The sequence below is a fragment of the Podarcis melisellensis genome, assembly GCF_964234715.1.
Source record: "Podarcis melisellensis genome assembly, chromosome: 9".
In the NCBI taxonomy this organism is placed as follows: Eukaryota; Metazoa; Chordata; class Lepidosauria; order Squamata; family Lacertidae; genus Podarcis; species Podarcis melisellensis.
In genome coordinates, this window is record NC_138541.1 from 53023333 (window position 1) to 53035393 (window position 12061).

Below are 12061 nucleotides of genomic sequence, written 5' to 3' on the forward strand. Positions count from 1 at the left end.
TACTTAATTCGTTCCGGAGGTCCCTTCCTAACCTGAAACTGTTCTTAACCTGAAGCGCCACTTTAGCTAATGGGGCCTCCTGCTGCTGTCGCACCACCGGAGCATGATTTCTGTTCTCATCCTGAAGCAAATTCTTAACCTGAAGCACTATTTCTGGGTTAGCAGAGTCTGTAACCTGAAGCATATGTAACCTGAAGCGTATGTAACCCGATGTACCACTGTAATTGGCTGGAGAGTTCCAACAGGAGAGAACGGAAAGGTAGGCTCAGCGCTGTTTAAGAGCCTGAGAAGAGAACCTTTGAGAAATGAAAGACGAGACTCTGAAGAAGCAAGGCAAAGAATGTGGTGTGGAAAGCAGCAGCAATAGTAGCAGCCAGGACTAAAGTGACAGAAGTCCAGAGAGAGGCTAGGACCTGAGAAATCCCTTTGGCAGAAGGCAGCTGACGATGAAGGAGCCAACACCTTAAAGATGAAGTCACTAAAAGCAGAAACTAAGAAGGTCTTCAAGGGGAGAGGAAGACCAAAGCAGCAGCCCTTGGGAAAAGTGGAAAGCAGTATGTCAGCTGCAGCGTTCAAAAGTTGCCAGGTATCAGGCAAATTTTATACCTGCCTATAGGCCACTTGCGATCAAGTCAAGAAGGCGTCTGGTGTCTCCACCATCTGGAGGTGAATACCTGGAGATCCTTGGATCTTGACTGTTTTTACACACTGTACATACATTCTGTAGAACTCTATCCTACAGAACAGAATTCTATTCTATTCTATTCTATTCTATTCTATTCTATTCTATTCTATTCTATTCTATTCTTTATTTGGACAATTAGAATGAATTTCAAGAACCAAAAAGTCAGATTAAGTATGATTTTTCAAGCCACCTGGCCCAAAAATGGCAACTAGGCATTCTGTTTTGGCAACTGTAACTCAAGGAGCCATTTGGCGCCTAGCCAAATCTGAGTTTCTAATACTGGCCAGCTGGTACTTTTCAGATGTGCTCAGTTATTTGCAACACTCAAAGTGTGGCAGGAAGCATGCACCAAAGTCCCCCCAATGCCCGCTCACACATTGCTTCCCTCCTGAACTTCCCAGTGTTATGTGGGGTTGGTTTGTGGCGGCTTCTATTCATGCCTGCTCAAGTGGTTGGAGACCTTGTTTGATAAGTGTCTCCAATCTCAGGGACAGTTCCACCACATTCAAGAGAGCATGAGTCGGTGCCCCTGCAGAACCACTGCATTCAGTATGGGGATGGCACTGATCATGCACACCCCTGCCCTTGACCATGGATACAGAGATCATGCATTCAGGGAAATGCCTTAGCATGCCTATAATTTATCGAGCATATTTGACAAGAATACCTGCAGTCAATAAAGGTAGGATAAATAAATGATAACAGGCCTTCCCTTTCAGGTTCTTGAATGTGTGGGAAAACAGGGTAGTGACATTTGCTGAGGGCTACTAACGACACAGGTGGCGCTGTGGGTTAAAGCCTCAGCGCCTAGGACTTGCTGATCGAAAGGTCGGCGGTTCGAATCCCTGCTGCGGGGTGCGCTCCCGCTGCTCGGTCCCAGCGCCTGCCAACCTAGCAGTTCGAAAGCACCTCCGGGTGCAAGTAGATAAATAGGGACCGCTTACCAGCGGGAAGGTAAACGGCGTTTCCGTGTGCAGCTCTGGCTCGCCAGAGCAGCGATGTCACACTGGCCACGTGACCCGGAAGTGTCTCCGGACAGCGCTGGCCCCTGGCCTCTTAAGTGAGATGGGCGCACAACCCCAGAGTCTGTCAAGACTGGCCCGTACGGGCAGGGGTACCTTTACCTTTACCTTTTTACTAACTTGTATAGACTTTTACGGTTATGGCCTATGCTGGTATCCAGTTTGAGAAATATACTCATGTAGAAAATTCTCACATACAAAGCAACTCCTTCACAAGGAACAACAGATTGAAAATATGCAACAATACTGCTCCCACTTAGACTAATAAGTACAATCTGATACAGCAAACAATTCCCAGCTTCCTAGTCACAGACCATTATCCTCATTTGGATTAATGGCATTTAAAATTCCCATAATTTTTCAAAGCAAAACATGCAGTTGCATATTTTAAAAGCCAGACAGTCAACATTAAAGAACGTAAGCATTTTCTTGAGCAATGTAAGCTTATTCCTCAATTTCTTTCCAACTCCTCAAGCCACTTTGATGGCGTAATCTGCTCTAGACTCAATTTAACTGTGTGTCTTGGCAAATACTCAAAAGTTAGAGATTATTATTTGATTCAGATGCCAAAAAGCTTAGAGATATATAGCCCTAGAAGCAGAGAAATAGTATCAGCGCCCCCCCAACCTACTTTTTGCATCTATGAAACGAAACTGCCACATCCAAAGATCAAGTACTCAAATTAGTCCACTGCTGGCATAATCTGAGGCATAAAACTATCATGGCATCAACAACTACAGAATATTCAGTGCCCCAGTCAGATGTTACACACACTTTTCTCTGCATGAATAACTCATTCATCCCCGGGCTGGTCTGAAGGCAAATGCTAAACCTTCCTTGACCGAAGAGGAGGCAAACTTCACAGTGTCTCAAGACAGATGGATACCAACAACAAAATGTAAGGAAAATTTTGTTCTATTCACTGCCTGCTTTTTCAAAATTCCCAGCCATAGATAGCAATTAATCACCTCAGCTTTTCAGTTAAGTTCACCTGCCTACACATACCACAGCTAGTTATCTGAGGCCTAAATGAACAGAAAGGAAACATTGTTCCTTGCCTAATCATCTGAAGGCAATTTTTAACTCATCACTCGTGACCAGGACAACTGTTTATAAGCCTGCATGACTGACCAGATGTAACTATTTTGCTGTTTAACCAGTACATCTAAATTTATGTGCAATAAAGGCAGACTATATGCATCCTGTATGCGTACAGATATTTCCAGGGTGAGAGGAATCCCAGACATTGGGCTGTCCAGAGCCTATAAATATGACATTGATAATAATGAATATGAGAGACATGCTCAGTCCTAGGTCCTAGTAATTTGAAATATTTTTCTAGTTCGGGAGATGGCGTTATGGGAACTGGCTGTGCACCAAGATAAGTTTTGGCACAGATATATTGTTACAAAAGCCTGGACCTGCCCCCTCTCTCTGCCAAGCAGTGGCCAGAGCGCATGGGGTCACAGGAGCACAAACAGGGTCTGTGTCCCTTTGGAGAATGGAAGACATGACGGAGACTGTCATGCTTTAAGAAATATGGTTTATTCACATATTTATACCTTCAGTCTGCATGGAAGGGAGTCCAGATCCTACAGCATGGCCCAGAAGCCCCTTGCCCTCCCCCAGAGCAGCTACCCTGGCAACCTTCCAAATCTCTAGTCTCTGGTCACAGCTGGGGCAAGGAGTTGCTAACCCTCAATGGCTCTCCATTGTAATGCTAACAGGCCTGCCCTTCCCTCAGCCAGCCAAACTGATTTGCAATAGGTAGGCCAGAAATTCCCTGTTTGCGGACTTCCGGGATAGCGTGAACGGCTAATGGCGGATTCCCTCTGAGCTCCGGAGGGAATCGGCTCTGCTGAGGACGGGTCTTGCCGTGCCGGCGACACGGGGACCCTCAGAAACCGCAGGCACGGAAGCCTGCGGACTTGGTGACTCGGCGGGCACCTTAAGCGCCCTCCCCGACCCCCGAAGAGCCTTTTTAAAGGCTACGGAGAGGACCGGAGAGTGGCGTGGTGCTGAGAGTAGACCGCTACCTCAGTGGAGCGAAGCCGCGAGCCATGGCCGGAGAGCGCTGTCTTTCTTCCTGAAATTTGGACTGAAACAAAGAACCCGTGAGTAAAATGAAATTTCGACACTAAAGTTTTACCATTGATTGGAGTACGATCGGGGGATGTGTTAAAAGGAAGTCCACACTCCCCCCCCCACAAAAAGATTTAAAGCAAGGAGAGGAGCACTAAGGTGGAAAGACTTTTGTGCTTAGACAGACAACTTGCACGAATTGGATTAAAAAGTTATTGTGCTGGAGAGGAGAGAGGAATTTTAGAAGCTTTTGTGTAATCCCCCCCCCTTTTTTTGGACCCGGGAGCGCCCTGCGAGTGAGCCCGAGGAAAAAGAGTAAAAAGTTTGACAGCTGTCAAAAGAGCTGTCAAACGGGCGGTTAAAGTCTGGAACTGTGATATTTAATTTTTTTTTTTTGGATTAAAGGTGGTACATTGAAACTGAACTGATTGGAAACAAAGTAATTTTGAATAACAAAGTAACGGATTGTTGGAAAAGAACTATTGGACTGGTAATCCCCCTGGAGGGAACAAAAGATATTGCAATGGCTGCAGAAGGAAAATTACTGGCAGAGATAGAAAGGATGTTCTTTCTCGTGGGAATCTTACAAGAGCAGAGTGCGGATATGAACAAACAACTTACGACCTTGAACTTTAAATTGAGCAACTCTGCTGATGACATAAAGTGGGTGGGAAAAAACCCGGCAGCTGAAACAGAAGAGACAGCTTTGGAAATGGGGGGAAAAGAAGAAGAAGAAGGAGAGGAAGTTCAGATGGAAAGTATTAATCAAAAGCCTGCAGCTTCAGGAAACAAAGGAATTAAAGAAGACGACCAGTGGATTATAAATCTGCAAAAGGAGAGAAAGACAAAGGAAGAAGCCCCTGGAATATCTGAAATACTGGAATACAAAAGAACAAACAAGTATGATTGGGACTGCTTCTTCAAGTTTGAGTATGGGAGACTGGCAGATCCTTGGCAGCAATTGCTACTGACTGATTTGGAGGAAGGAAAGAATAGGGAGCTTGGGACACAACCTCTTCGAGAATTGAAGGCCAACAAGCAACAAAACCGACGGAGAGAGACTAACTGGGGCCTAAGAGCCTCGGATGTGAGAAATCCGGGCTAAAACTGTCTTTTTAGGATATTGATCTGGGAAGGGACAGAAACCGGGTCAGGGAGGGAGGGGGAGAGCAGAATAGTAAAAATTTATGATTTATGATTTTTGAATTTGGATATGTTTTTGTTTAATATAAAAAGGGAGGAATTCGTGGGAGAGAATTTAGGTCGACCTTAGAGAAAGGAGCTAATGTGTAAAAATTGGATAAGTAAAATTGAGCCTAATAAAAAGTGTTAAATATTAAGAACAGATAATAATAATATAATAGAGAGAAGAGGAAATAAATTGCTGAATTAATTAATGAAATTGGGATGTGGGAAGGGGAGATGTGGGGAAGTCAATGAAAGAGGGTAAAGAAAGTAAGAGATGAAATTATATATGTTTTGTTTTGTATTTGTGTGTGTGTTTGTCTATAAAAATGTGAAAACTCAATAAAAATTTTATAAAAATATATATATATAATTGGGAATCTAAAAAAGAAAAAAAAAAGAAATTCCCTGTTTGCCACAGCCCTGCAGTTTATGTTTTAGTCCAGGCGTCAGCAAACTTTTTCAGCAGGGGGCCAGTCCACTGTCCCTCAGACCTTGTGCGGGGGCAGACTATATTTGGGGGGAGAAGAATGAATTCCTATGCCCCACAAATAACCCAGGGATGCATTTTAAATAAAGGCAAACATTCTACTCATGTAAAAACACACTGATGCCCGGACTGTCCGCAGGCCAGATTTATAAGGCAATTGGGCCGGATCCGGCTCCCGGGCCTTAGTTTGCCTACCCATGTTTTAGTCCATCCCCAATCAAAATCCTAGTATTTATTTGTTCCTAGTGTTTAGAGGGATCCCTTTCCCCCTCCATTTCTATAACAATATTTAAGATTAAAAAGTGCCTATATTTAATTTTTTCTTGTTAATTCTTTGAGAGAAAATAAGATTTTCAAGCTAAAAACATCACATATATCAGGTCAGGACTGCAGGACTGCTTTTAAAATATTGTTTCAGATGACATTATTTACCACTAATGTGTTTTGCATTCCAAATAATGTATGATTTCTTAAGGGTGGTACGATTTGGGGACCTTCATACAAAAAAAAGACCCTTACAAAGAAGATCAATTCATTGCAAATCAGCGTTTGTATGTAGGAAGCCATTTTCTGACCCTTTTCCTTAAAGTTAATATTATGTTTGTCTATTTTTTGGGGGGGGAAACAAGATGGATAAATTATGGTACAAATGGGAATATAAATACTAGTCAACAGCAATTCCTTTTCCTTCATAGCTACAAAGGAATAGGTACAGGGTAAAAATCCATGATGCTTTTATTGCTTCTTTATATATGCAAAAGCAATTAGAAAGTGATTAATTTTAGACTGACAGTTTTAAGGAAAGCCTTCACTAGTTACTAGATTGCTCATCAATAAACAGAAACTGGATACATCACTTGGCCTTAAGAAATTCAGTGGCCTCAATTTCTCCTGTAAGAGAACACTTCTTTTGGTGCAAATGGATAAAGTGGTTTAGACATATGTTTTCAGAGGCATGGTGTGTGGAGACAGTGGGTTTCCAATTGAAAACATCTGGGAATATCCCAAGGCTATAACATTCCTGGAGTTCTTCCAGATTCAAGTGGCAACAATGATTTGCACGTTTGAGGGGGGAGGAAGCATTGTTTTATTCAACTGATGGCAAAAGTCAGTTTCCCAAACAAAAGTCTGTTTTGGAGAAGTGCGAAAGATATTGGAAAACATCTTTTTAAATGAACACCAGAGTAGCAATCAAACATTGACAAAGCACACAATTTCTCCTGTTATGTTTCTGCTGCTAGTGGAATGTAGACTCATCTGTGTGCAATTCCCAAGGGTCTACACATTATGAGTGGTCTTGGTAGCCACGTTAACATTTGTGATCACCCATAGCCTACCCAAATTCATCATGCAAAAGGCTGGGCTGGATAAATCCCAAGCCGGAATTAAGATTGCTGGAAGAAATATCAACAACCTCAGATATGCAGATGACACAACCTTGATGGCAGAAAGTGAGGAGGAATTAAAGAACCTTTTAATGAGGGTGAAAGAGTAGAGCGCAAAATATGGCCTGAAGCTCAACAATAAAAAAAAACGAACATCATGGCCACTGGTCCCATCACCTCCTGGCAAATAGAAGGGGATTTTGGTCTGCTTTCTATTCTAGTTTGTTTTTGTGAAAATAGTGAGCCAGAAGACGGCAAATTGTATTTCAATTATAAAAAATATGAGCTATGGTATTTACGCACAAGAGATAAGCAAACATGTCAATAGAGTTGTGCATCCTGGAAAAACTGTAAATGTGACTAGGTGCACAACATACAGCTGGGGATGTTTAATGGGATAAAATGAGCACAAGCTTGCCTGCTGCGGTCAACTAATTTTTTCAAAGCAGTATTTTTACTTGCCAAACCCACAAAAGTAAACCCATATCTTAAGCATGTAGCAAACATTTCCTGCATCCCAACATCTTGTAAACTTGTAGAAGAGGGCAAACATCTCAATCCTCAGTTTTTTTCTATTTAATGTTATCTAAACGGAACAGAGAAACGCACACACACAAAATGTTCTGACAAAAAAATAAATCACAATATGTTCTTTGGATTTAGAATACCAGATAATGTTTTAAGGCATATTTGAGTGTCTGTGATAACAAATAACTTGATACACTTAGTCCCTGGATGTGCGCAATGCAATCCAGCTGTCTAGAAAATAAAATGTTTACAAAGGAAAAACATTCCATCTTTATTTATTACATCCTGCAACACCAAGCTTCATAGGGCTAGCGTAGGATTTTTATTGTTGCTAATCCAGGAAATATAACTGATAGCGCAATTCATTTCATTCTGTAGCCTTCAGCTTTTTCAGACCCAAAACCTAGCTTGCACACCAAACAAGAAACATGAGATTAATATCCAATTTATCTATGTCATGTTTATTCTCTCCTCTCTTTACAAGACTAAAGGCACCATTAGGGCCAACAAAATGTATTTTGCTATCTCAAGATGGTGCCTCCCTCATTCCATGACCAGAAGCTGATTGTTAATTTCACTTCAACACCAAAAATATGGTAGCATCTGATGCCAGCAGGGCAATTTCAAGGGGGATGAAAGGCTGTGTAGCACATAAAGCTCTGATATCCCGCTAAGGGAAATGGCTGGGAGGAGCTCAGGAGGAACAGTGAGGACCATTGTCATCACCTCAGCATCTGCCACCTAAGGCCTGCAGTACATTCCTGTCAGATCTCTCTGAAACATTTGATGCCGCTGTTCAGTTTACTAAGCAGCAAGTCAGTACACTATGCCCATATTGGCTTCAAAGTCTTTCAAGTTGCAGAAAATAAGGTAGGATTAGGCAGATAAAGCAAGGAAGGTTTTAAAATATACAGCTCCACTTGCCTGCCACTAGGTGGCAAATTCCTAAAATGATGTATACCGTAATTCTAATTTTTTTGGGGGGGAGGGTAGGGAATCCCCTTTGTGCTAGCAGGAATCCTTGCACTGTCTTCCCCAAGCATGGTGGGTTAATGGAATCTGAGCAGTGATCCTTCAGATTCACAAACTCACTTGTTCCTGAACTGTTAGTTCTTAGGTGTCCTATAAAAAAATACATTAATACATTAAATGCATACACTGAAGAATTGTCTGTCACATTACGCTTTTTAAAAGTTCTGATCTTTATAGCACGTCTGTTCCTTGACAATTCATTAGATACGTAACGGTTTTAAAACATGCTTCTTTTGTGCTTTAAAAGTGCAAACAGTTACTTAATAGGAAAAGAAAAGAAAAGGCTGATGGAAGAGGAGTCAATAACAAGGTGCTGACAGCTGAATCTACATTCAGGGATTGTAACCACAGCCAAGTCCATTTTTGCAGATGTGGCAGCTAGTTACTCAGAGGACGCTTCCTGGTGCATGGAGAACACTTCGTTCATATCTATATGGAGTAGATTTAAATAAGGCAGCTCAAAATATATTTAGGTCATTTTCATTCACTCACCCATTTACTGTATATAAGACAAAAAATCTGATGCTACAGAATGAATAGAATTTGCTTCCATCTGAATATTTTTCTATTTGGAAAGAGCTATCATTTGCTACAAGACACACAGACTGCTTCCTTATCCTCTTGTTTCCTCTGGGTTTAAACTACATCCATCAAAACAATTCATACAGTTTGTATCAATAATCTATTCTAATATATATTGTAAAGCTTCTATGGTATGACACAGGATACCTGTGCCTCCCCCTCCCCAATTTTAATTTCTGTCATAAAAATGTAAACTTCTAAATAGTTTTCATGCGGATGTCAAACAATTATAGTATATAAGCTTGAAAATTTTATATTGTCAACAATTTTAGGTTATATTTTAGTGATTAAGATTTAAATTGTATATTTTTAACTGTTGCTAAATCTGTATTGTCCCTGTTATACCCAATTGTAAAGTCAAATGTCTTTCTATCGTGTTTTATGACTTTCCTGATATTGTATGTGAGCTGGAACTGGTCTGTGACCAAAATAATAAAATTATTATTATCATTATTATTATTATTATTATATCTTCAAGGCTAAGGATTTGCAGCTGAGCAATCTGAGTGGATTATGAACTGATTTCTCAGACAAATGTTACTGCATCACTGACAGCACAGCCATGGGGAGACTGGAATTTTGCATGTTTCACAAAGTTCTATAGTGCCCAATAAATTTTGCACATTTTCCGTGGGTGCCCAAATATAGAAAGTATTATCACCTTTATTTTCTTTCTTTAAATATTTATAAACTGCACTTTCATTAAAAAACCCACAATGAGGGAGTTCGTGTTACCATTGTGTATATACACACACACGCAACTTTATAGTTATGATCCATAAGTTTTATTTCATAATATATAAACTATATACTTAAAGAAAAAAAGATTATCACTCTCCAAAAATATATATTCTCTGCAATCCATTTCTACTAAATGACCAATGTGTCAGCAATTATAGCAAGAAGGTTTTCTCGATGGAAAATTCTGCACATGACTAATATGATTTAAATAATTTTAAGGACATTGCTGCATTTTTCAGTTTTTCAAGTGGTTGGGTTTGAAGTCCAATAACTTTAAGAGAACAGAGAATTTAAAATTTTCATCTTTAAAGAAGTTAATTGTTTCCCTAGATTTAAGTAAAGACACTGCTTTATAGCCCTACGTCAACCATAAATATTCATTAAATCTGCTTGCTAACTCCATAAACTAAGCCCAGATGTTTTGGCTGGAAACTTACTTATTTATTTATTTATTTATTTATTTATTTATTTATTTATTTATAAAATAGATATAGCATGCTGTAGAGAAAGGAGATCTTCTTTCTCCGTTATCCCAATACATTTGAAATTCTTAGAAGAAACATCTATTAAAATGTGAACTACCTGACGGAGGATTCCAAACTCTAGGTGTGTGTGTATATCTCACACACACCTTTATTCAGAAATAACAAATTCAACAAAATTCCCATCACTGCCAACAAACATTTTATGAAGAATGACATCTGATCCGAAGTTCACTGCCAAAACAGTAATTCAATTCAAATTTAAATGGACTTCTTTCAGAGTTGAATATTGCAAACATCAGTTCAGACTACAGTTTAGGATGCATTTCACAAGTCTAGCTAACTGCAGCCAAATGTTTAGCAGATTATTTCAAATCAGTATCTGAACTCCTCTACAGCTAAGTCTTATGGACCTGCCTTCATTTTGCATTTCCTCTCCTTCCCAGATTCCCTCCCCCAAGTATTCTGTTATTCTCTTCTTCCCTACAGCCCAGTCTTCCAATACTCCTTTCCCAGGCCCTTGCTTTCCTAAATGTCCACTTCTTTTTCACTCCTCCACTTTCCCTGCCAGTCCCTTATTTAGGATCTGAGCAGCTGAGCCAATGGCAACCAGAGACACTTGGAGCTGGAGTGGTTGGGGCTGATGGGAATTGGAGTCCTACAGTATCTGGTGAACCACAGATTCCCAACCCCAGCATTATGGCAAATCTGGTAGTAGCTCTTCAAAAATTCCACACAGAGTTCTTTCCTGGCCCTACCTGGAGATGCCAGAGGTTAAACGTGCAAATCTCTGCATACTAAGCATCTGATCCACTTTTAAGCTTACAGCTCTCACAGCAAAATTCCTAAGCATTTTATAGTACAGTGATGGAAAGCAACCACCCAAGTCACTCTTGTGTCTGACACAATGCTTGAGGGAACAATGTACGCAACTGCCTCAAAAAACAAAGGTTCTACATAAAAATGGGCCTTCTCTGGAGTAGCTCCCACTTGTGGAATGCTTTCCTCAGGGAGGAATGCCCGGTGCCACCACTATCTGATTTTTAGGCACCAGGCAAAAACTTTAATCTTCCGTTCTGTAACGTTAGACTGTTTTGCCTCTTTTTATTTGACAAATGTTCTGTGACATTGGGGCGGTGGTAATTCTGTATTGGTGCTGGAGGAGACTCTTGAGAGTCCCATGGACTGCAAGAAGATCAAACCTATCCATTCTTAAGGAAATCAGCCCTGAGTGCTCACTGGAAGGACAGATCCTGAAGCTGAGGCTCCTATACTTTGGCCACCTCATGAGAAGAGAAGACTCCCTGGAAAAGACCCTGATGCTGGGAAAGATGGAGGGCACAAGGAGAAGGGGATGACAGAGGACGAGATGGCTGGACGGTGTTCTCGAAGCTACCAGCATGAGTTTGACCAAACTGCGGAAGGCAGCGGAAGACAGGAGGGCCTGGCATGCTCTGGTCCAGGGGGTCACGAAGAGTCAGACACGACTAAACGACTAAACAACAACAAAACAGGGAATCATAGCTGACCTCCAGTGACCACTTCTGGGTTCATTTTAGATCAGGATAATTAGCTGATCTTCTGCTGGTGTATCAATCAGGATAATTGGCTGATGAGTGCAGTCGTACCTCAGAAGTTGAACGAAATTTGTTCCAGAAGTCTGTTCGACTTCCAAAACATTCAGAAACCAAAATGTGGCTTCTAATTGGCTGCAGGAAGCTCCAGCAACCTGGCAGAAGCCCCGTCAGACATTCGGGTTCCAAAGAACATTTTCAAAACGGGACACTCACTTTCGCGGTTGCAGCATTCGGGAGCCAAAATGTCCGAGTACCAAGGTGCTTGGGATC

The 12061-nt window shown here is 41.1% G+C and overlaps 1 protein-coding gene across 1 annotated transcript in view; it reads right to left on the reverse strand.

Moving 5' to 3' along the window:
• Window positions 1-12061, reverse strand: part of SCFD2 (sec1 family domain containing 2) — a 148299-nt gene that overhangs the window by 132787 nt on the left and 3451 nt on the right. The gene's annotated exons all lie outside the window — the stretch shown is intronic.